Below are 25,941 nucleotides of genomic sequence, written 5' to 3'. Positions count from 1 at the left end.
GCATATTCACATACTGTTTTTCCTCATTATTTATCCTTGGTTATTGCCTAGTCTGAGTATGGCTTTAAAAACCTGTCTCATTTTTACTACAGAAAGTTTACTCTTTTTAACTTGCTTCCTAAGATGTTTGGAGAAGTCTGCACTTAACTTTCTACCTTGGACAGAGCTCTAAACCAAATCCACTGATCCAAAAATTAGTTTCATGGAGAAACACACTGATGAGAGGAGTTAGAGATGGGAAGAGTCTATTAAGGCATCCTCCTGGCATTATAATCATGCATACATTCAAGGAAAATGCCTGGAGCAGAAAATTGCACAATATAGATTTATAAAGTTCCTGTGTGTAGCAGTAAATAGGCAGGATTTAAATTTAAAACTGATAAAAGGATATACTTTGTTACACATGCATAATTAACCTAGAGAGCTCATTGCCACAAAAATATCACTGAGGCCTAAAAGATTAGCAGAATTTTAAAAAGGATTAAGCATTTATATGGATAATGAGAGCATTTACATTTGCATGGAATTAGAATTAGTCCTTTGAAACAAAAAGTTACAAACTCTCTTATTTCAGGACATAAAACAAAACATAGTCATCAAGAATATGAAGAGATCTCTCCTCTCAGTAAAATTATTGCAAAATTGTTCATTTCATCTTCTTTATGAGCATGTGGTTCTAGTCCCTGGTAACAAGGTACTGGACTACACACAAAGACTGCTTGATCCAAAATAGCAATTACCAGGCTCCTATTGACTTATGTTATTGACCCCATGACCTTATGGGTACTATGGTGGAAAAAGAAAGGTTTTATCATTCAAATTTGTTCATGAAGAGATAAAGGTGGCATGCAGACATAGAAATGTTTCATAGCAATCTCCTGTTTCTTCTGCAGGAGGGAATGTTTCTGAGTAGATGCAGGGAGTATTTAATGACTGAGTGGCATAGAAATAGAATTATTGGCATGAACAAGTTAATGACCAATTAAGTACAAAAACAAAACTAAATTAGTTGCATTGGTACCTAATTTAAAACTGTGATTGTAATCCAGGTAATGGAGCTCTGCTGGAAGTGTTCTTAGCACTCCCCTAACAAAAAAAGTCATTACTAACTGGCCTGCTGCTTCATATAATTGCTGTGATAAGCCACCACAGATATAATTGGCTTTAGCTAAAAAAAAAAATACTTAATGGTAAAGCAAAAAGTATAGTTATACTTTGATTTATGAATTTATATCAATTAAGGAAGATCATTAACATGTTTAGTATCCAGACAGTTTTACTAAGACAGAAAATGATCTTAAAGAAATGATCTTAAACAGACTTTAAGAAAAAAATACCATTTTCCATAAACTGTGTTCTTTTTGAACACTGAAATTACTTCAATGAGCACATTTAGTCTGTTAAAGCCAAAAGGACTTCAGATCAATTTCTGTACTCTTCTGGCAAGTTTTGCTATTATAATACAGTCTGAGAAGGTTTCTAGTCCTAAACAGACTCTGATGAATTGTGTATATTTCCTGTGCTTTCACAGATGCCCAGTATCATGCTCTATTCACTTGCTCTATTCAAACAAATAAGGATTTGAGGTAGTGACAGATAAATACTTCAAAAACATGGACCATGAATATCCAAGGGAAAACCATAAAACCAGAATTTTATTCTCTTTCTTAAGATTTTCCCCCTCCACACACACACTACCACCAATTCCCTTTCTTCGGATGCTTGTTCTAACAAGGAAATTATCAGTGGAATTTTCCCAGAAACACCAATTTTTAAATGAATATTAAGCATAGTCATGACAATCTTATTTAAAAAACATACACACTGAAAACTTGATTATAAAAAATTGCAGTTAGCCAGTGAAGAGCAAATCACATAACATGTGATTTGTGCATCCAATCAAACCTAACCAAAGGGATTTTAAAAACTCAGTTTAGGCTTCTGCAATTAGCAATTTATCTAGACACTCTTGTGTATTCCTCTGTGGTTACAGACAAACACACATACTACACATGCTCCTTGCAGTTCCAATGGCAAATTGTATACGATAGTTTGCATATTTGGATGTCAGAAACTACAATTTCAAATACATAAATAAATGCATACATAAATAACTAAACAAAGCAACAAATCACATGGGGGGAGGGACAGAAATATTGAAAATATATGATATACAGCAAAAGGCACTTATTCTATTTGCCTTCATTTATCTAGCCCTGGTTTCATTTTTCATAGGAACAAATCTATAGAACAAATTGAAGTAAAATTCATAAGTTAAGATTTAGAAAATAGACTTATAATGTGATACTTTATTTAAGTTGGTTGATACCTTTATTGTAAATATTCATGCTTTTTAATTGCAATTTTATTAATTTAAAAATATTGCTGTATTGTTTTGGGAAAAAAATTAAAAGTCATTTTTTCTTCAGTATTCTGTAAAAAAATCTCTGATATTATTTTGAAGCAGAAATTCAGAAACCTTAGGTGTGTTTTTGTAGATAATAGTTATCAATGACATCTAAGGCTTTTGATAAAATTTTATAGATTTTTCTACTAGGACTTCCTAAAATTCTTCATAATATCCTGAAAGGTACACCTACCTTAGCAATTCAGTCTACTCTTGCAAACTCCTTGGAGCATGTTGACCTTCGAGCATGAAAGAAGTTCCACTGACGCTAATGGATTTTGGATCAAACCATAAAAAGAGCAGCCATCCAAAGTAGCACCCCTCATCAGCACTGTACTGTATCTGTTAATTTCCTATATCATTAACACAAAGAGCCAACCATTCATAAAGGTTACAATGTCAGTGTGAGGAAATTCAGGAGTAACTGCCTTAAAAATGCTATGTCTTCAGAAATATATGATACACTGAGTAAAAAGTGATCTTATCTATTGTTTCATCCCATGTATAATATGATAGCACAAGTTGTTATTTATCTTCTGTTTTATACAGAGAAATAGCAGATGATAGTGAATGATTGATTAATGTATATATATTTTAAATATTGATATTTAAAATATAAAAAGTACTGAAGTTGGACTCCTCTACTAAGTTTAGAAACATAATGGAGGAAAAGATGTCCTAATCCTTGAGGTGTCCTGGTATCCTCATGGGATGCTTCTCCTGACAAGAGCCTGCCCTAGCATGAGCTTTCCATAGGTTGCAGCTTCTTTTAGCACATATCCACCTGCTCTTGCTTCAGGTTTCTTATGGGCTGAATGGCAATCTCTGCTCCACTGTGGGCCTCCATGGGCTGCAGGGGACCAGCTGCTTCACAGTGGTCTTCTGCATGGGCTGTAGGAGAGTGTCTGCTACAAAAGCAATGCCTGATGGCTCCCTATGTGAGAAGAACAAAGAGCTCATCAGTGACTGGACTTGAGCATCTTAAAAGTCTCTTCCAACCTTGATGATTCTATTATTCTATAATACGTGGTGCCAACTAGCAGAACAATCATGTTCAAGAAGTAGATACTGCTGTTTTCAGAAGTAATATTTGACAGATATCATGTGAGCCAATAATCTCTCTGTATTTCTCTGTCAATTTTAAACCACAACCACTGAATTCATTTGCGCATTAACAACTCACCAGACTCTGTGTGGCCTATTTAGAAGTAAAATTGTCACTCAAGAGGCAGTGACACTGATGAAATTTTGATCACTGCTGTATGTTATGTCTAAAAAACATCATTAAAAAATAAACAAAAATCAGCATCACCCTAAAAAGCCTACCCTGTATTTGGTTGCTCAAGCTTTAAAATAGGTTGAACTATTGTGTCCTTTCTGCATAATAGTCCAAATATAAAAATCCATACATAAATTTGCATTTTCAGTTTCATGCTTCATTTAGGTATATAGTATCTTCACCCACAAAAATCCATGATCTCTAGAAATTGTTTCATGGACACCAATTCCTTCTCCTAATCTTATTTGCTGACCACAAAAAGCTACTAATGCCCTTATGAAATGTGTTATGAAAAAAGAGAGAAAGAAATTCTCTCTTTTTTCATTAGAAAGGCATAAAGAAATTTACAAAATTTGTATAATGTGATACTTTATCACTTAGTATTGTTGTCTGGGTCCATAGAAATTCAGGAATTCATTGACCTCAATTTTTTGTTACAGTGTTTCTCAGTCCCCAGGGTGTTGTTTATTCTCTTCTTCATTAGAATCTGAAATAATTTAAAACTGTTCCTGACCTAGCTTTTGTGCATTTTATTGGGACAATGATGCATGAGAGAATTCCAGCAGCATGGAATGAGGAACAAGGATTTGTAGAGTAAGAATAGGTCACTGGGAGGCGGACACACTAGGAATTACATGTCCCTCTAAAAGATGCATTGACTTAGCACAAAGAACAATGTAGAAGACTAAATAAGAATAAGATAACCTTGTTTTATACTGTTACGGTTTTTTTGCTACCTTTCAAAAGGTGATTTTGTTTTTACTTGCTAAATTTAATCTCATTAATCAATTAGATGTTTACTTATTAGGCATGCATTTAACAGATTCAAGGTCAATGAAGGTTATCTACATCACAGTATATGAAACAAATTCTCTTCTTTCAAAATAAAAAGGGATCTAGTCTTTATTTGCTATGAAGAAAAATAAGGTATTGATGATTGTGTTTTACATAACTAAAGCAATTGGGAGAATGTTCTTCATGGTTCTGTATGTCTGTGGTGTGTTGGAAACATATATACCAAGAGGCTGATTACAGTTTTTGCTATTTAAAACTCTAAGTGTTCTTGCACTTGAATGAATTTGCCCAATTTAGATATTGCTCTAAATTATGACTCTAGGCTGTGATTCCCCAGGGGATCACACTTTAGCTGGGAATTACCCAAACAAATCTCATTCCATCTCCAGCTTGCAAACAACCTGATCACATCGCACAACAGGAAAATATGTGTACGCTATGCTAAAGAAAAGCAAAAGCTACTAGGAAAGGCTTCTGAGTTAATCTGATGTGCAAAACAATCTTGTTTTCAGTAAAATTGCAATCACTGTCAACAGCAGAAAATCTGATTCCACAAATTAAGCACCAGTGAAAATTTTCAATTTGACTGAAGTATGCAGTCATTTAGACAATAAGTATGTCCTGTGTGTCTAACCTTTACAGATTCAGCAATTATTTTGTGGTGAGTTTACAGGATTATATTTTTTCTTTTAGTATAGCACAAATCTGTAAATATTTTTTTCCTTTAACTTACAATTTAGCAGAATTCTAGCAGATTGATTGATTCTAGCAGAATTTTTTTCTATCATTTTTAAAGGATTGAAGGTGAGTTAGCACAATAGTCCTCCTTTAAGTACCTTCAAAAATAGGCTTCCCTCTTCACTGCTTCCCACTCCTATTCTTTCTTTTATATTTTCAGGTTTAAAACACCAGACTCAGATGATATTGAGCAAGTTTTTTCTTTCTGTTCTTCTATATTTACAAGAAGATCAATCCACTATTTTCACTGAATACAAACTGCTATTATGAAGTTTTAACTAAGACTGAAAATGTTCAGCATATTGCTTCAGGACTGGAGTTTCCTCCACGGTTGCCTGAAGCATTTCCAGTTTATATACCTCTCCCCTGCATTGTCTAAGGGTCTCATATTGTTTCAGTATCTATGAATTTATAATTCTCCATTGTCTTTCTCAGACACCACAGAGCACAAAGCGTGTGGAGTGTCCAATTTCTTATTTTTAAAATAAATTGAGAGGAAGAACATCTTCCTCCCCATTATTCACCTCCACACTTCCAGAATAAAAACCTTTCATCAAAAAAAACCCTGAGCCTCTGCTTTATGATATGGATAGATTGAAATCCAATACTTTCTGATGGGCTTTTGCCAGAGTGTGTAGACTCTTGGTTTTGTTACTTTATTTTAAAGTATCATGAGATATCCTGTATGAATAACACTGCAAAAATATTGCTGTTGTTCTTGAACCAGCATTAGGCTCCATGGGTGCCAATCCATGATAAGACACGGAGCTTTCACAGTTCACTGCTCAGAGTAACATTTTCATAAGGAAGGGTGAGGTTTCTAAATGATTCAAAGTTACCAGCTCCCTGAAAAGTGACTGGTTGTCAAAAAAGCCCTCCTAGTAAAGAAATATATATTGTCATTAAATATTTTATAGTTTCTGAACTTGTCCATTAATGATTTGATTTCGTGAGCTTGAACAATATAAAAATTGGCTGTTCCTTTTTTTTAACAATATTGACTTCTTCTGACATTGCATTTTTCTTTATTTACATTATATTTGCCAATTCAGGTAAAATAAAGTTCATATTAGCTTTAACAAAGAACAAGATTAAGGAATCATCTATAATTCTTTCCTTCTGCATTCTACTTTCCAGTTATAGTAGAGAATTCTTGTGCTATTGGTGCAATCTTTTCTAGTTAATTTTGTTTTTGTATGCAGCTATATGTTCCTCAGAGCAGGAAACTTTTCTAGTGCTTGAGTAGATTGATGAATTACAGTGCAACTGTAAGAACAGATTTTACATGTTTTCTGCAAAATATGAGAATATAACTTGCCATCCTGGGAAAAAAAAAAAAAAGGAAAGAAGAAATGACCATCCAAAAAGAAAATCTGCAAAATATTGAGCATATGTCTGACTACACATCTGAAATGTACACAGACTACTCCCAAAACACTATAGTTTATTGGGCTTTTTTCACTCTCATTACAGTCTTCTATACAAAAAGAGTCAGAAAAGATAATATATTAACGAATTCTTCCCAGCCTTAGGAAATCTTCCTGCTGTACAGATGAACACCATGTAGAAACTTTCTGTATCTACATCTCTGGTGTTCCAGTTAGCCCAGTTAGAAGAGGACCTTGGTGGGACAAAATCATATGGAGCAGTCTTGTTGCTCTGAGCCACATCTGGACTGATGATGATGCTCAGGTAGCTTTAGATGGGACCTCACTCCCAATCAAAAACAACCCCAACCCCTCTGAATACAACACGGCCACCGCACTAAAATTGGATAGAACAGACAACCCCCCACTATTCATTGTCCCCTCATCTGCCAACAATCCCAGCACACCCCCCATAACAAGCCCCACCAGCACAACCAACCCCATCCCCAGACCATAACCAGCAACACCTCAACTACCCCAAGCCTCCGGATAAGGACCCGCCGCCAATGATGCTGAATAAACAAGTGCTACCAACATACCCCCTAAATAAACCATAACAAGCACCAAAGAGACAAAAGAGACTCCCAAACTTACCAGTCAACAGCACCCTGTGACTGCAGCTACAACCAGCCCCAGCACCCCGTAGTAAGGGGAGGGGTTAGATGCAGCTGCCAACGCCCCTAGAACAAAACACAGCCCTAAAAATAAAACAAATTCTATCATAAATTCCTACTTGGCCTCTCTCCGAGATTTACGTCCTGAAAAGCCATCGTTACAAAATTTAACTACAGGAACGCCTAGTTACATCTTTGATCCCAAGGAATGAGATGAAAGTCCCAAGGAGTCTGCAAGAATAACTGCCACAATACACAATTCACACAATCACACAAAAGCCAGAATCTAAAAGGTTCATATGGTAAGTATAGTTTCTTTTCTATTAGTGTTTGTTTTAATTGTTAAAAAAAGAAAAAAATTGTTTTAATTATTGCTTAATTGTAGCAAAATAGCAGACATGCAGGCTTGCATTTTTATTGGTAAATCGAAAGCACTTGAGATAATAGCATATAATCCATGAAAAGGGAAAATATTGAATTAACCAAGAGAGTTATTTATTAAAATCTTTTCACTGGCTAACTCTAATAAACTTCAGAAAATGTGAGCTTGAACTGCTGCTCCAATCATGAACTGAACCCTTGTCTTCTAGAAAAATCTTCTTTTCAGATATTCGTATCCCTTCAAGAAATTAATATTCATTAGTTATAGCTGAGGTGTTTCCCCTAATTTTGGAGGTACACTGTATGGGTTAATAGACATTTGGCTGATTCTCTACATGTGGGACCAGATGCTTTCAGCTTTTATCAGGTAACACTATGAATAGTACAATAACAGGCTCTATTTTAAGTCCTTTTTGCTGTGACTGCAAAGCATTAAATAAAGTATAAAACTACAAAAACAGCAAGTGCAAAATCATTCTCTGTCTTCAAACCTTCTAGAAGTATCTGTAATTGAGCTAAATATGAATGCAAGTATTGCCATACATATATCTTTCCATATTATAGAACTTTTGAAACAGATGAATACTCCTCTTGTATGTCTGCCAACTTTCTGTGAATCTTTAAATAAAGCTGCAGCAAACACAACCTCACAGTCTATTCCAGCCACCTATTAAACTTAAGCTTTATGATATACTCACTGGTGCTACTTCTGCCAGTCTTTATTAAAACAGGTCAATCACTTGAAATTGGTAAAAAGACACAAGATCTAAAAAGGAATGTAGGTAGAGCTGGCTTTCAAAAAAATATACACATATTTATATAGAAATATTTTAGGTATCTACATTCAGTATTTCAAGAATCAAAGTAAGAAATTTATTTTCACCTAAAACCTAATGTCTTTGAAAAAGAGAAACAAAAATCATACTCTGAAAAGCAGAGATTATCAGGCAGTAAATTATACGTCAAACAATTGTGTTCCCAAGGAATACCCTCTGTAATGGCAGTCTCACTGAAGCATAGGCTCAGGAGGACCGGAACCACAAGGGGGAAAGTAGAGCATGGCAATGAGGTGAGTGCGAAGGACAATGGAGCAAAAATAGCCATGTTGTGGCAATTCTGTGTTCCCCTTGGCATGCCTTTTGAAGCTGCAGGGTCCTTGGAGCCCTGGGCTTTGAGGTTTTCAGAACCCTAAACCTAGGTGGAACCCTAACCATAGGAACATCAGTAAAAGCCTCCTTGGGCTAAGGCTGGCAGAAAGAAGAAAAATGTGGAGGGTGCCATGTTGTGCAGTTCTGTGTTCCCCTTGGCATGCCTTTTGCGGCTGAGGTTTGATTGGAGCTCTGGGCTTTGTGGTTTTCGGAACCCAACCCTAGGCGGAATGCTAACCCTAGGAGGAACCCTAACCTTAGGCAGAGCAGTAGAAGCAGCCTTTGGCTCAGGCTGGCTGAACATTCAAAGGAGTGGTGGAGCCATATTGTGGAAGTTCTGTGTTCCCCTTGGCATGCCTTTTGCGGCTGCAGTGTGCTTGGTGCCCTTGGCTTTGTGGTTTTCAGCACTCTATCTAATGTATTATCAGTTTGATACCTTAATATTAATTTCATTCTGCTATTTTAATCTGGCAAATATTTTTTCCCATGACACTCTTGTATGTGATTTTATTAATGTCTGTAATATCTTAATGTCCTTTTACTAATGGCACTTTTGAAAATTTAGAGTTAATCTTGAGTAACTTTCATATTAGTGTTTAGTTTTATATATTTACAATCCCCTATCTATTTGAGAATATGTTCATAATAGTTCTAATTATTGGTATACACAATATATATATACAATATATATAATTATTGGTATATACAATAATTATATTTAGGAATATTTCTTTATATAAAGTTACTCCTGCCATGATCTAAAATTAATGAAATTTTGACATGGCTCATTTCCTATATAAATTATATGGCATGATTTGCCATCTTTGTGAGATTATTGACTTTGAGGACTTCGCAAACATCTTGAGGACCTCTCATCAGTGTTTTTAAATTTATGGGCAATGTTAAATGAACTGCTTTTTGTGGCAGTTTATCTCACACTCCAATTTCATGGACAGTATTATGCTCTTTCTGAAAGCAAAGTCAAATTGGCTATTCTCTGTACCTGAGCTTCATAACCTGTGTTTACAATAGTAGGCTGCTTTAGGCCACCTGAAGAAAAAGAAATATAAAACTCCAACTTTAATTGAACTTAGAAAAAGTAATTGCTGTATAAGATAGTCAGATTGCATCTACCACTGTTTTATTCAAAAGGATAGACTAAGCTCTATCTGCATTTGCTGTTATTTGTCCAACAGCAGTTACTAAGTGTCTAGTGTTTGGTCAAATAAAATGTGCGTATTGCTGCACTACATAATGGAAGCTTGATATGCTCCACCCGTACATACCCATAGTCTTTTGACGTAATACTGCTGCACAGACATTGACAAGGAACAATATTGACTTCAGAGATGAAATTCTTTTTTCAATTGACCTGGCAAATCACTCTTTCTCCAGGAATAGGTTCTCTCCATTATATATTATATTATATATCTTTCTCTTACCCCCTTCATTATATTTCATCTTAGCCTTCTTTTTCAGGAAGAAAGAAAAGCTAGGTTTATTTTGTCTCATTTCCCTAGAAATTTTCCCTCACCCTACACAGGTGTCTATAACATATCATATTAATTTTTCTACCAAGTGCATTTCCTTTATCTTCACTGACTGTAGGGGATGTACATGATTTACCAACACTATTTTTGATATCTAAAGTTATCTAGGAAAATTTCAATCATGTTATTGATCTTGCCACTATGGTGCATCTATCTGAGAATTCATAAGATACTGTCCATGAATATATTTATTGATTTTAATATATTAATGCTATTTATTATAACATTTATTAAATGTCATGACATTGATTTCAACTTTGTACTGTAAAGGATCAGGCTATGTTTTATAACCTTTAATAGATAAATTGATCCTAAAAAGAGTGATGATCTTAGTCATATTTGTGCCTTGGATATCTTTAAAAAGAGATTCCTTAACTGACAGAAAGAAGCAGAAGAATTGAATTATGTTTTACCTTATTTATGTTCAACGGCTTGATTATAGGCTTAAAATCAAAGGCAGACTTGAATGTGATTTTCATATTTATGTTTGTGCTTGACTTTGAATTTTGTTATAGAAGTCACTGTAAAGAAGCAATAGGGAATATCACAAGGAAAAGCTAAAGTCACTCTCCTGACTCTAAAATATTCAAACAACCTAAGGCTGTAAACATTTTTTTCTTTTCTTAATGTGAAAGAACAATTATACAATGATGTTGTAACATTGGCTTTATAAAAAATGTATTCAAAATTAAGTATCTGAATGCTGGGCCCAAATGTTAAAAACAGCTTAAAATCTCAGGAGATTTTGGACCATGCAAGGTAATTTCTTTACTTTTTAAATTGTAACATTTCTTAATTTTTGAGTCTGAATTTTCATGGTGATATTTTCTTTACCCATAGATATGAAAAATCTCATACATATGAAGGCATGAAATAATTTCCCATAGCATAGAGACAGACTGTCATTTAACTTACTGAACTTCAAGTAAATGGCTTAAAAAAAAAATCAACAAGACTGACACAGTTTTGTCTTCAAACCAAATTATTGGTCTATTATATATTAAGAGCAATATAATTATGATTTGCAGATCATGCGCTCATATCATAATGTCTGAGCTATCATCTGCATTGCATGTGATACTGCCCTTTTGCATTTTATCCATAAAAGCTAAAGGAGACCCAAAATGCAAAAAAGGAAAGGAAGCCCACATCTCCAGACTTAGGTGAGTAGTCTTTGTTGTGCCATACACAAGCAATCAAGCACTCAGTACAATGACGAGGAAGTTGGTGGAAGACCTTACTCCCCATCAAAGTTTGATTTAAGTAGAGGTTTATGATTTTCTTCATTAAAATGAGGAAATAAAAGGTAAATCAAGCCATTTAAATATTGCACAAGTATCATAATAATTATTGTTTAGTCTTGTGTTTGACAGGAACCCACATGTTTTGATAACATAGGTCTGAGATAAACTTAGAGGGACCCCACTGAACATGCTTGAGATTCCTGCCCTTCCAGGTGAAATTTTAAAGTGCAGTGGTAAACCACTTCTGGGTGAATCCCTGAAGTACAGTTGGAGACAGCAGGTCCGATGGTCCTCTAGCATGGACTGAGTTCTGCAGTGCCTGCATTGTATTTTTGTGCTTCTGCACAGGTGCTTGGTATCTAATGGTTGTCAAGGTAACAAAGATAAATTTACTCCTTGCATTTAATTTGTGGTTCTGTGGTTGTTTCTGCGTTCTGCCTGACACTGAGGAGAGTCTCAAACCCCTTTTCCTGCTATGAGATAGAGCATCCCCCCGAAGACATATCCATGAATGAGGGATCCTCAGAATGACATTTTTTGATTGGCTGTTAATAAAGACAATTTACACCAGAGATGCATGTCTTTAAGTCAGTTGCATTCCAATTAACTTAGACATCTGAAATAGTCTGTATTGCAGTTAACAAAAATGCCTTCATATTAATGGAAAGATACAGACCTTTAGGAGGTTGTGATAATCCATTTGTAGAGAGACACTTGAGTCATCTTTAGCTAGTGCCTGTATTGATACTTTAACCAAGAGTGAGCGTAAACCAGATAATTATCCTTTGGTTCTCTAGAGGTATTGAGGTAAAAACCTATATTAGATGTATGGCCATCTGAACAAGTGTCCTTGTTTTTCTTACTGTTTATCTTGGTATCAATAAGGACTTAATTACTTTTGATGATGTGTAACAGATTCAGAGAAATCTATTCAGAAGAAAAGAGCAGTTCAGAACAAAACCCCTTGCACTGCCTCCTTTCATGTGGATTAGAACTCTCTTGTTGAAAAAAAAAGTGATTTGGGGTCTTCTGCCGATGGTATTTATCTGTCATTTTGACATATTTTGAGGAAAAAAACATGAACTTGGACATTTATGTAACACACAAACCTGACATTTTTTAGCTTAGCGATTTTTTTCTGTGTGTCCGCAGGTTCTAGGTGAATAGATTGTAAGCTGTTATGGAAAGGGTCTGTGGGCCTTCAGTATGGTTGAGTTACATAGGTTTAGGTAATGCCAGAGAACAAATGAATACCTAGTTATGGGCCCTGTACCTCACTTCCAAGGCTATTATATGAAGAACCGTTGTTCTCTCTAGCAGCTTAAGCTTTCCTATTCTGAGAAACCCATAAATTTTAAGGTTTTAGCACATTTTAGTACAGAAATACATTTAGCAGATAATTATATACTATTTGGCAAGAATTTCCACTCTGAAGCTGCGCTATTAGGACAGCATGCTTTCATTTGGTTTAATCGCATCACTGCTACTACAAAAGGTCAGAATGGAGCAAAACATCTCTTCTATTGCTCCACATTCCTGACACATTTGTCCATTAAAAAGCCAGCATGCAGGAGAATGCTGTTTTTGTGTTATGGAACAGACCTGTTAAATTACAGAGATTACAGCTAGTGAAAAAGTAATATTTTCTCTAAAATATCTCGGTGTACATGGATTTCTACTCTTTGATAAAGAAAGTAATGGAAGAGCTAAGGGTCTTAATTAGGGGGTTTTTTTTGTGATATAGCAACATCTATTTTCTAGACTTGTGCTGTTTGGATTGTGTTTTTAAACCTCATTAAAAATATAACCCCCAATTTTGATAGTTTGGTCATATTCAACATATTTAATACATATAGCCATCAATAGTTGTGAAAAGCACAATAAAATGAGAAAGTACTATGTAATTATAAAAGGCAATGAAAGCTAGAAGAGCTTTTTAAAATTCCAGAGAACAGTATATCCAGCGTTTTAGTACTAATTACATTTTTCTGGCTTCACATTTTAGATCTTAACAGTATGTATATGTACAGACAGTAGTTCTGCAATGTTTGTGACATGTTATAACCTTGTATGACATCTCTTTCTTTCCAAGCATCTGTCTTAGAATAACTTAATGAAAAGCTTACAGATGACACAGCCCCAGACATTTTATCAAATTACATTCAGAACCAGGTCAAGATGTCCTGGAATACAAAGCCCATCACATTTCTATGGTTTTATATATATATATATATATATGTATGTATATATATACACACATATCCGACTGTTATCCAGCATATGAGATGATTTTCTTAAGCCTGAAGACATCCAAAACTTTTACGTGGTGATGGCTGATTGAACATGGTGAAAATAATTTACAACCTCTGGAACCATAAATGGAGGCTACTCAAGAGAACCTGCAGCACTGGAAATCTATTTTTACTTCCCACTGCTCAGTCTTGTGCCTTCTCCAGTGCTCTGATTTGGGTCTTCGCTTGTTTTTGATGCTTATTACTTCATTGAAGCATCATTATTTCAGATGAGAAAATTACTCTATTTGAGGGAACTTTTATCTTGCCTCAGAGGATAGAAATAATTTACATGCACATTCTGGAACTGTAATACAAGGGAGAACCTAGCACTGTTGGTGAGTAAAGACTGCCCTACTAAAAGAGGTTTCAACTTCAGATGTCTGTTTGCATTAGGAGAGAGCTTGAGTTCTTTTGGAAACCCCAGTAACTTCAGATAATGTGGCTAAGGATATATGGTTTCAACTTCTCAGGAATCTATAATTTTCTCTTTGATTCTATATGCACTTGGAATAGGGTGAATGTCTATGCCTGGTTTTATTGCATATTGCCTCTGGAGTTACTGACTTCATTGTATAACTTTAACTTTATTTTCTGGTTAGTATAAAAAAATCAGAAAAGACATTTGATTATTTCTTTACATAAAGCTGTGTTCACTATCAGAGTAGCTAGAATTTACAGACAAATATGAAGTACAATTTCAATAAAGAATTTTTATTACTTTTTCCTTTGCCAAATGGTTGTAGCTGAACAAAGTACATGTAGCATATGAAATACACTCCTCAATGATATTAGACTTCAAGCTACCTCATGATTTGGAGAACAAATCCCAGCACACAGCTGCTTCATTGAAGGAAAAGCAGATCTTTCTTTTGATATTTTAGCAATCATATTTTGAAAATATGCACTTTGCACGTTATCAAATCTATCATTCTGGAGCTTATAGTGAAGATGAAAAGGAAGGAATTTAAACATAGTTAAAGAGTGAATGTAAAGCACATAGCATGCCTTGCATATATATTATGGGAGAGAATACTGTTCTCTCTGTAAAAATAACACACCTTGAAAAATGGCTTCCAAAATTATCTAGGTCTTTGTTACTGACCATTTCCTTCAAGCAGATGCATTTTAGTAGTTTTACTTGATTAGACTTGTCACAGAGTTTTTTTACATTTTGTTAGATGCAGTCTTTAGTTCAAAATAGCAAGATCCTTCTGTACACTACTGAAAGAGATGTGCCATTTACCTGGCACTCTGACATGTAAATGAGACAATGAATGACAGTAAAGTTTGTGCAATACCTGTAGGAAATATGTAGTCAGAAGACAGTTACATAAGGTCATTTGGAAGGGAAATATTATTAAAATGTAGGCATAAGCTGAGGTAGATTTGCCACTACTTATGTCTCTGATATATATGATAATAAAGAATAAATAACTCACAATTAAATAAAGCTACATTCTACATTCAGACATGAGCTGCTACATCTCCCATGAGTGTTCTACACCTCATGCATGCCTCAAAAAACACATGAATCTGGTTTCAATGGCTCCTTAGGCTCATGGCCACTCTTCTTCACTAGAGAAGCTGGCATATTCTGGTGCACAAATTCTTCCTGTCATCTGTAAAGCTGTGGACTCACTCAACAAGTTCCTTACATGGGCTTAGGTTTTTTAATATCCTGAGGCAGGTGTGCAGGAGGAACGTGACAACATTCTCAGGAGTTTAAACAACGAACTTTTACTGGCAAACTTTGGAAAATAATTGTACTTGGCAAATTTTAAAGCAACATTCAGTTGAAATAAAATATTTCACTGACTTAGCAAACTCTAACACACACAACTTTAAGTTACCCAGATTTTGAGTAATGGAGATTGGGAGAAGAAAGAATGAGAGAGAGAGAGAGGGGGTGGAGTGGGGGGGATGTGGGAGAGAGAGAGAGAGAGAAAAGAAAGAGGGCAGAGAAAGATTCATAATCACTGCTTGAATTCCAGCACTACCTTAGCTACTAGAAAATAAAAACTATGTACTGTGCCCACGTATGCCTTTGTGCAAATGTTTTTATCTTTTTTGGTCTCCTGGGGCCCTCCAGGTTGACCTTCTGGTGTGCCAGTGGCTGATAGCCGTTCTGGGCTGGACTAGAGTGTCCAAGGGCAGGCTGTGGAGCAGTGCACCATCCACTCTTTGCAGAGCTTGTCATTGCCCACCCCTCCACACACACACACACTTCAGTTGTTTTAAGCCAGTAATAATTTTTTCCATCTCTCACACCAATTTTTATAACATCTCTGTACATGCTCCCTCTTCCTTCATTGTATTATTCATGGTCATGTTAGAAATTTATTCTCCTTTTTCTTCTCTCTATTTTGTCTTTTGTATCTGAATCTGTGGCTAACAAGAAATTGTTCTGTGTGAAAACCATCTCCTATAGTTATCACTGTAGACTTTAAACCCTTTGACTTTTTGAAATTAGTATTTTTATGTCCAATATCCATTATATGCATAATGATTTATCAATATGATGTTATAAGCTTCAGAATAGAACTTTGCAGAAACTTTTACTGTCTGAATTAAAGTATTCCTCTGGAAAAAAAAAACTTTTTGGTCAGTTGTGTCTGTAGTTTTCTTCTTAAATCAGAGCACTAGGGGATCTCTTCATATATGGTACCTCTTTGATTCTTCATATCTGTAGACAAGCTCACTACTACATCCCCTTTTTTTGATCAGGGAATGAACAGAAACTTCTGAGACAGTCACACCAGTACCAACCCATGTGAAATCCCACTCCTCTCATTTCCCTCTGCTTGTGAGTGTCAAATATCATCAAGCTAAGATCTATGGGTTGGCAAGTTCTTAATCCATTTAACATGCCACACAGGGATAAGATCATAGTGATCATATTCGCTTGTTAATGAGTAATATTCCTTGCATAATCCAAAATGAATGACATTTTGCATACCACATCTGAAGTCCTTTGAAGAAAGACAAAAAATCAGTTACCAATATTTAGTAGCATAAATTATATGGCTTTAATTCTTTATTAGTTAAATATTAGCCAGGGCTGATATCTTATTGTCTGACACAAGTCATTCTGTTTTTTTAAAGTGTTAATCCAGCGTTAGCTTTCTTCTTATTCTGTGGTTTCCCCAGTGCTGTAACACTAACTAAAAACCAGTTTTAGTGAGTCAGTGTGCTATTCAGACACCATGGTCAGAATCCTTTCAAGTAGGTTGCAAAAACTGCTGGTTTAGGAGGTTCTGTTAGAGCTTTTCTTGATTTACTGAATATCTAGACATCAAAATCTTCTTTATCAATAAAATATAAAACAAATTTTTTTTAAAAATTGCATTTTTAGATATAAAATGAGTGTTAGAAATCATAGCAACAGTAATGAAGTTCATCAAATACATCATCTTCCACACTTTCTAGATATTTGAAAACTGAGCTTTTATTCTCTCGCTCTTTTTTTAACTCAGCTCTTGACTTCATACTGCTATAAACCCACTTCTTATCTACTATAATAATATAAAAGTTCAAGTGCGATAGATTTTATGCTAAGATAAAGCAATTCAATTAAAATAAATATGTGGTGCAAGGTTTTAAAACCCATCTTGACATATTTAGGTACAGAAAAAAATTGTATTTCCAAAAATACTCCATTTCTAAAGCAAACTGCAAGACTTTGGTGAAGTTATACAAATATTAGTACTATTTTGAGTATATTCTCGATAAATCCCAAATGTATAAAGGTTCTTTTTGTGCCTAAAAGCAGAATTTGAATGAATTATTATTAAAATAAAAGCATTTCGTGGTATTCCTTAAGACTGTGTTCAGTTCTACAACCTTTAATAAGAATAGATTTGCATAATACACCTTTCAAGAAGACGTCTTGTTTTGGAATATTCCTTCTTCTTCCAAAGTATTATTAATTGTTCATTTTAGGAAAATCACAGGTTTATTATAATAGGACAATCCTTCCTTCTTTTGCTGTTAATTTCTTGTTAGGAATTAATAACCTTATTTTCCAAATGAGAGTCATGATCAACAGTCTGATGGCCTACACATCTAAAGGGACTTGGCAAAGTTTTCACATTCAAGAAATGATTGAAGAAGCCGTAAGCTATGTCATCTACTTCACAGTAGGTAAAGATCAATGATGTTGTATAATGCCAGCCAAGTGTTTTCACTGAGTGACAGGTGACAGCAACAGAATAGTGAAAAAAATATCTTGGCAAACACACAGTAATGAAATACGTGGCAAAACTGTAAATTGCTACCTTTGTAGGGAATGTGATTAGTTAGGTATGTATTGTGAATATTTTGTGAAAATGAAAATTAAAATATTGAACTGTGGCTCTTTTGAATTTTCTGAGTAATAAGCAATTAAACTGATTATAAATAAATATCCTGGCCCTATTTGGCATATGATATGCTACGTAGTGTGAAATAGTTTGGTCCAACATGTCATATGCTACAGATTGCATGTATGACACTTATTTTCTTCTCTACATAAACCCTCTGTCATAATGAAACAGAAAGCATTGTTTACCAAGAATTATTATAATTTGTTTTCCAAATAAATAAAGAGGAAAAAAAAAAAAAGGACAGAGGTGGGAGAAAGAAGAAATTTAAAAGAAAAATATTATTTCTCCCTTCCAAACCGGATGCAGCATGCCTGGTAGCAAAGCTAAGGGTTAAAGCTGTGGCAAGTGGGATTTGATTTAAAATATAAGATGACAGCTAATACAGTGTAAATATCACTGAGAGTGTTAAGATGCCCTAGTATTTCACAAAATAGCACCTAGACAACTAATACTAAAAGGAACTCTGGTAAAGTTAATTAAGACAGGGACAGGTTGACATCTATTCTATTTTAATGCATAATTTGATTAATTCCTCCCAAATTATAATTCAATGAGTAAATTTGAAAAATCTATGCTGAATTTGACTAATTCCTTCATCTTAAAAAAGGGGAAAATTCACATTTCACATTTACTCGTTAGGCAAGTGCTTTAAATATTTGGTTTCTAGGAAATAAGGAACACAGATTCAGGTGTGTTGTCCAGTCTGGTTCAGAAAATGGATTAGATTTGAGGCTGTCCATATATTAATTGAAGATACCTAATATTTTTTTTCCCAAAATGTAGGGAAAAAAAACAGGGACACCTTCAACTAGATCAGGTTCCTCAGGACCCCCCCATCCAACCTGGTCTTGAACATTTCCAGGGATGGGGAATCCGCAGCTTCTCTGGGCAGCCTGTTGCACTGGATAATAAAGTTGAGGAAAACGTTCTATTTTGGTGCCTACAATGCCTAAAAATGATTTTGTGGGCAAGATATGGTTGCCTGAAGATAGTGCTCCATCACTTGAAATGCTAACCAAGAGATAGGAATACCTAGAATGTGATATCAAGACTTTTAGCCAACATGCCCTTCTGGAGGTGTTCAAGAGGCATGTGGCTGGGTGATATGGAATGGTGGTTTAGGTATTACAGTGGATCGCTGGACTGGATAATCTTGAAGGTCTCTTCCAGCCTTGATGATGCTATGATTCTATGGTTCCATGATTCTCATTTCTATGATTCTGGGATCTTCCCACCTGAATAGTGATCCAAAAAAAGGGATAAAAACTAATAAGTGCAGTATGACAACTTTACCGGCATCATTATTAATATTAAACGTTTTCTAGATAAATGTCTTCCTTCTGTAATAATTACTTTTGATTAAAAATAATTCTTGATCAAGAGAAGTCCACATGGAATGGGCCTGACAAGTTGTAGTCCTGAGCCTTTGCAAACTCAGTAAAGAGCTTATGGACTTGTCAAACTGGAAATACAATATCATATGGCTACAGAATTATAGGTCAGGATTCTACCCATGGCCTGTCTCTTTCTCACCCATTGAGCAGAGACTGATGTTTGAGCCAAACTCACCAACACCTGTGGACTGCTCTGATAATGCAGAATAATGAAGAACTGATTATTCATCCTTCCATGAAGGACATGTAACTGCATTGCAAGTTGAAGAGATTGAAGCAAGCAGTGTGCTGGTAGCTCTGACTTGCATGTACCAGACACAAAATAAATTACCCATATAAAACCTATGAATATTGTCAAACAATACTAGTGCAAACAAGTTTCAGGTGCTGACGCAGCACCAGATTTGTCATTGAAAACTCAGCCTTCCTTGAGAACAGATATCTAAAAGAATATATTATTTTATTTCAGTTTGGCAAAGTGCTGAAGTGACGGGTTATTTAGTCTGCATTTTCCCAGATACGGCTGTTGAATAATTTTTAGAAAGTTGTTTTCCTTGGTAGTCCCAGCACGCTCTACTAAGGCAGACAAGCACAATCACATTTTCACAACTTTATACGACTGAAGCCACTAGATATATTGCAATGAGACTCCCACCATAAAATATGGGGGAACTTGTGTTCTGTTTTTTGTATCAAGAAATAAGAACACCTATAAACATCTTGAAATAACAAATTTAGAAAAATAGATTGCCTTATAAAATACTCATGCAGTCCTTTCATGGGAAGACAAGTCAGTGATTTGCAGAAATTAAAAGGAATTCATATTCCTGAATAATAATAAATAAAAAAAGGACAAACCTAGACATTTACTCTGTAAATGCTTCAATGTAAAAAACTGCATCACTCTCCCTTCAAAAAATTGCTCTGAGCAATATGGTAATGAACCAATACGGAGGCCAAAAGTAATAGTCCTTTTTTCATGATGTCATAGGAAACTAGGAGAACTTAGGCTAAACTTGTACCTCTGTTTCTTTCATGTTGTAAATCCAGTAGTTTATTACACTAATACATGAATCTAGAAAAGGAAAAAATCTGCTAGTATTATAAAGAGGAAAAGGGAAAACTTTCAAAATTCAATGATGCTTCTAAACAAAACTTAACTACTCACATTAAGAACAGCAAAAAAAAAAAATGCAGTATCTGGTACTGTTTATGAATGACAATCTATAATAATTTTATTTATAATGGAGATAAAAAAAAAGTGTGAAGATCTTTTAAGTCTCTTTTGTTACTTTATTTCTGTGTCAATAAGAAGTGGTCTTGGTCTAAAAAACTTTCTTTTTTTTTCCAGAATGAGGATTTAATAGTGTCTTCTAGATGAAGAATAGAGCTGAGTGTGAAGAAAGGCACCTAATTGTTCAAAAGAAAAGGACAGAGGGTTCACTCTCACACTCCCTCTGAAAATAACCTGTAAAGTCTTTATATTTTAGTTCAATTTGTTTGAACATTATGTTATGTTAAAATCTTGCTAAGTATCACATCCTGAGTCAGGTTAATAACTTCAGTTTTGCCTGCTTTAAGACAAAGGGAGGAGTTACAGCAGTTCTTTGGAAGATCCATAAGAGGATCATCCTGGCTAGATGAATATGTTATTTGTGGCTTGTTGACAAAGCTAAAACATTTTTAAAGTATCAAAGCCTTTTAGATTTTTTTATTATTGGTTTGGTTGTTTCAATTGACATAATTGGATGGAAGAGTTAACAGGAAAACCCAAGAAGCCATTGAATATAATATGGACTGCATTACAGGCAGTTCATATTTGAATATTTGAGTCCGGGTTTTTATGTCTGTGTTTGTGCATAACCATACATTTACTGGTCTTCACAGTTCTATGATTTTTGTCCAATTTCTTAATAGCATTTTTAATAAGGCCTTTATAATAAAAAAAATGCAATAAATTTCCCAATTTGTTTAATAATAGCTTTAAATATTCTTGTATTAACTGATCCTCCAATCAGCCTACTTCAATGTGCTGACTTTTCCCCTTTACATTTTTTGAAATTATTTTTTGGAATAATGGGAGATTGAAAGTTGTGGCCATTGCTTAAATATTGAATACTTTTTTTGACTTTAGCAAAGAAAATGTCACAAGATTAGATGAACTACTCCTTCATCCAAAATCACTTGATTTATACTTTTGTTCATTTATTTATGTCTTGCATGAGTTACAAATGATACCTCATCTTGCTTTTGGGGAAAGACTATTGTTTCTTTATAGTTTCTTTACTAGGCATTTACTTTGTTATATAAACTTTCCTCTAATGAAAAGAAAGGAGAAAAAATTAAAATCTAAGAGGGAAGCAATAAAATGTCTTACTATAGTCTTGTTAACCAAACCATAGGCAAAACCCACTGGTTATCATGATAAACTGTAACTCTTATTTTATCTAGTGACATATATTCAGGTAAAACTATGTGTAAAGTCATAACATGTTTTAAAACCTTTCCTTTTTAATAGACTACTATTTAAGACAGAACATCCTAGTTTTTCTATGGATATCAGAATTTCTAGAATTTCTTCCCTGCCTTAGAATTGTGAAATTTTGCAGAAAAGAGCTGAAGGATATCCTTATATGATTTTGTTATATGTCTTCAAAACTATACGAGATCAATGACCCATCTGGTGTCCAATTCACAGAAACCACGAGTGGAGAATCCCAGAGAATCCACTACATGAATATAATAAGCATTTTCTTCGAGCTTAAAGTGGTTTACGCTTCAGATATTTCCTGGGCCAGAGGAGGTGTCCTTGGATATATCTTTCAGCAGGGTTTTCATGAATGAAGTTATTAAAATTAAAAACACTACCCATTTAACCATTTATTAAATAAAAGGTGAAAGAAAATAATGTAGCATATTTGTATGGTAAGGATAGAGTAAAGAGAGATGATTTTTTGTGTTTGGGAGCAACACAGATATAGAAAAGGTTAAAAAGATAAATTCAAAGGCCATATTATCAGATCTATTTTCAGAAACACAATATAATGGACAAAGTCCAGTCAGGTTTAGTATCCAGTAAATTCACAAAAAAAATTAAGATTAATGTTTCAGGGAAGTATGTCTGCAAGCAATTATAGGTAAGTCAACAAGGCAAAATCAAAGGAATAGTTCACAGTTCTCCATACATCTCAGAGGAACAGTCCCAAACAAATAACTTCACAAAAACTGTGGATTCTGTATTCATCTTATGCTTCAGTGTTAGACAAACTGTTGAGATGAAAGGCTATTATCTTGTACAATATGCATGATTTACCTATATGCTAAATTTCTGTGGGTTTTGTTGGGCTTTTTATTCATTTTTTAAACAATTACTTTAATAGAAATATTTACAATTCAAATTTCTCTTTTCATCATTTTTTAACTTTAGGGTGAATTTTATCAACATGCAAATCAATAATTCAGAACTTGCTAGAGAATGAAATATGAATTTTATAAACAAGAAAAAATGAGGTATCTTCAATATGCAGGCAGTTTTTTCTCTGCTCCCAGCTCCCATGAATATCACAATAATTTGAAATAGCACTTTAAAACATTCATTACATTCATTACAGTTTTTATACCCTATGTTGTTTTTCCATCCAAACTTACTTTTGAGATATACTTTCTCTTTTGGACAGTGTGTTCTTATTAACTAAGACTCTTAAAAATAGAATCAACCAGCTAATTGCCAGATATTTCAAAGTAGACAGATGATTGCAAAAGCAGACGAGTGTGTCATGAACTTTCCAAAAAGGTCTGCCCACTTAGCCATCAATGGATTGGATGAAAGGTACTCAGAAATCAGCCTGTAGCTGGACTAATCACATCTAGCTCTGACCTCCTAAAGGGAAGATGTCTGTAGTCACTGATGAAACACAAGTGTTTAACATCAGTGGGATGATTTAAGGTTTTGAAAGGGGTCAGATTATGAAATGAATCACTCTAATATATCTCTCTGCTTTACTCTTCTCTTTACTCTTGACTGTCTACCCATGATGGGCATCAGTTGCCTAAATACTGGAGTCAGGTGACATGTGGAATCTGCTGGACTAGCCAAAATATTCACAGAGGAACAGAAGGAGAGTTTTGAGAGGCACCTTTTTGCAGAGGCTGATGAAAGCCAGCTGATATATATTAGATCAACTCAAATGACTTTGGGCTCCTAAGGTTATAGAATATTCACTTTTAGAGAGGGATTAAACTCCAAATTACAGGCAACTTCTAGTATTTCTGAGCTCTGTAGTCAAAAGATCCACAAACAATACATAGCCCTTTATTCAGTTACTTTTACAGGGGTATCTATTGCCATTTGAAATGCCTAGTGGTATTCCTACTGTCCTCTAGGTGCATGGATGTTTCACTTGCCATTACCAGGTTCTTTGGGTATCTTGAATATCCTAGCACTGTCAAAGTCCTAATTCAGTCAGTTGAGTGGAGTCTTTCATAACACACATCACTCTAAGGTACCTTCAAATACTAATTTAGATTTAAGAACTCTGTTTAAATACACCCATAGCTTCTGTTGTAACAACTTAAAGTTCAGTATTTATGAACACTGGAAAAAAATTTAGCAGAATGATGAGGATAAACTCTGTTAATGATCATCTTAATAATTCTCAGCTGCATTTTGGTAGTATATAAAGAATATTATTTTAATTTCCTCAGGCGAATCAGTAATTTTTTTCTTAAATACCTTTATGGCTAATCTTTAAAAATTCTTCCTTTTCCAAATATTCTGCTAATTACTTCTGAACGCTGACATTTCTTTAGGAAAATCTACATGTCATTATGCAGGCAAACGGAGACTTTTTTCTCTGAACCTCAAGAAAAATTCTTGCCTGGTCCCCGACTGGGTAACTGAAGTTAGTAGGTCAATAGAATGGTGTGGAAAGTCACTGTGTTGGCAGTAAGAGGTGAATAAAGTTTATTTCAGGGGTGGCAGAAACCTTAAGGGTTATCATGTCTTGGTCCATTAATAATGTCTACTTGACACTATTTCTATAGGTTGTCTAAACCAAACTTCCACCCTTGCACAACTTCTTGCCTTTCTCTACAAATGTAATCAAAATTTTGAGACATCCATTCCCAGCCATGAATAGTGAATGAGATCTTGATTTTTTCTTTTTTTTTTTCTGAGAACCATTTTTTCAACAGACCACTGCATTGCAGGGATTAGAAGTTTTAAATATTTGCAGTTGCTTGAAAAAAAAGTTTGCACAAATTTATTTATGCTTTATTACATTTTAAGAAATATTATGCACTGATTATGTTACCATGGAAAATAAAATATTTGAAAAATTCCACAACTGTTTTGTCAAAAGTAAAAAGTAGGACAAAACTACATTCACAATTTCTTTCTCCTGAGCAGTGATTGCACAGAGAAATGTGAAAAAAAAAAAATGCAGGCCGTTTGTCTTTATTATGTTTATGGAATACATCGTGGTAGCAAGAAGTTTTTGCCTTATTAATGTCATGTAAGTGAACAGGACTTTTTCCTGTGATGCTAACTGAATAGCTGAGAGGAACAAGTTTTGCCCAGGTGAAAAAAGGGTAAAAAATTAAGACTTATCCTTTGTTTTCTCAGTCTTTCACAAGGCTCTTAATGAAGACAAAATGTGTGAAACAGAGACAATGAGCATCTGAAGGAGGGACAGTATTTAAAGTAAGAATTACAAAGGATTTTTGAGGCATCTTTTATTTCAATATAACTTTGTTCTCTCTGTATTTCATCTTTTCATCTGTAGCTAAGATAAGAACAGAATTCAGGGACTCCAAAAGGAAAAAATCCAAAGCAAAATAAAATGTTTCTCAAAAGCTGTCTGTAAAATAACTGCTGTAATACAAACTTTTGGTTAGTGATCATGCAACATACTATGCAGGATATACCAAGCATGCACAGTTCTAGAAAAGATGTTATCAGCTTAAATATATCTTTCATGTTCCACATGAAAGGGAATGTGGAAGATGGAAAAAGATTTTAAGGGAATGTTTGTCAGATGAGGTACTTTCCTGAAACCAGTTGCATCCCACAATATTCTCATTAGATTTTTTTTAAAGGTGGCATTTCACAGATGTGAAAGGTTATGTCTATGAGTTATGTCACATAATGCAAAAAGAGAAAGGGCAGGATCACATTTTTATCCAAATAGCTACTCTGCAGTAGCAAACCAGTAACTACTCCTAAATTAGACACAGGCATAATTCCAGTACTGAACCTCTGACACAGGAATAAAGTGGATATACAACATTTCCAAGAATCAGACTAAATAT

This window comes from Molothrus ater, chromosome 2 (genome assembly GCF_012460135.2).
Source record: "Molothrus ater isolate BHLD 08-10-18 breed brown headed cowbird chromosome 2, BPBGC_Mater_1.1, whole genome shotgun sequence".
In the NCBI taxonomy this organism is placed as follows: domain Eukaryota; kingdom Metazoa; phylum Chordata; class Aves; order Passeriformes; family Icteridae; genus Molothrus; species Molothrus ater.
Note: the sequence above shows the minus strand (reverse complement) of the source record.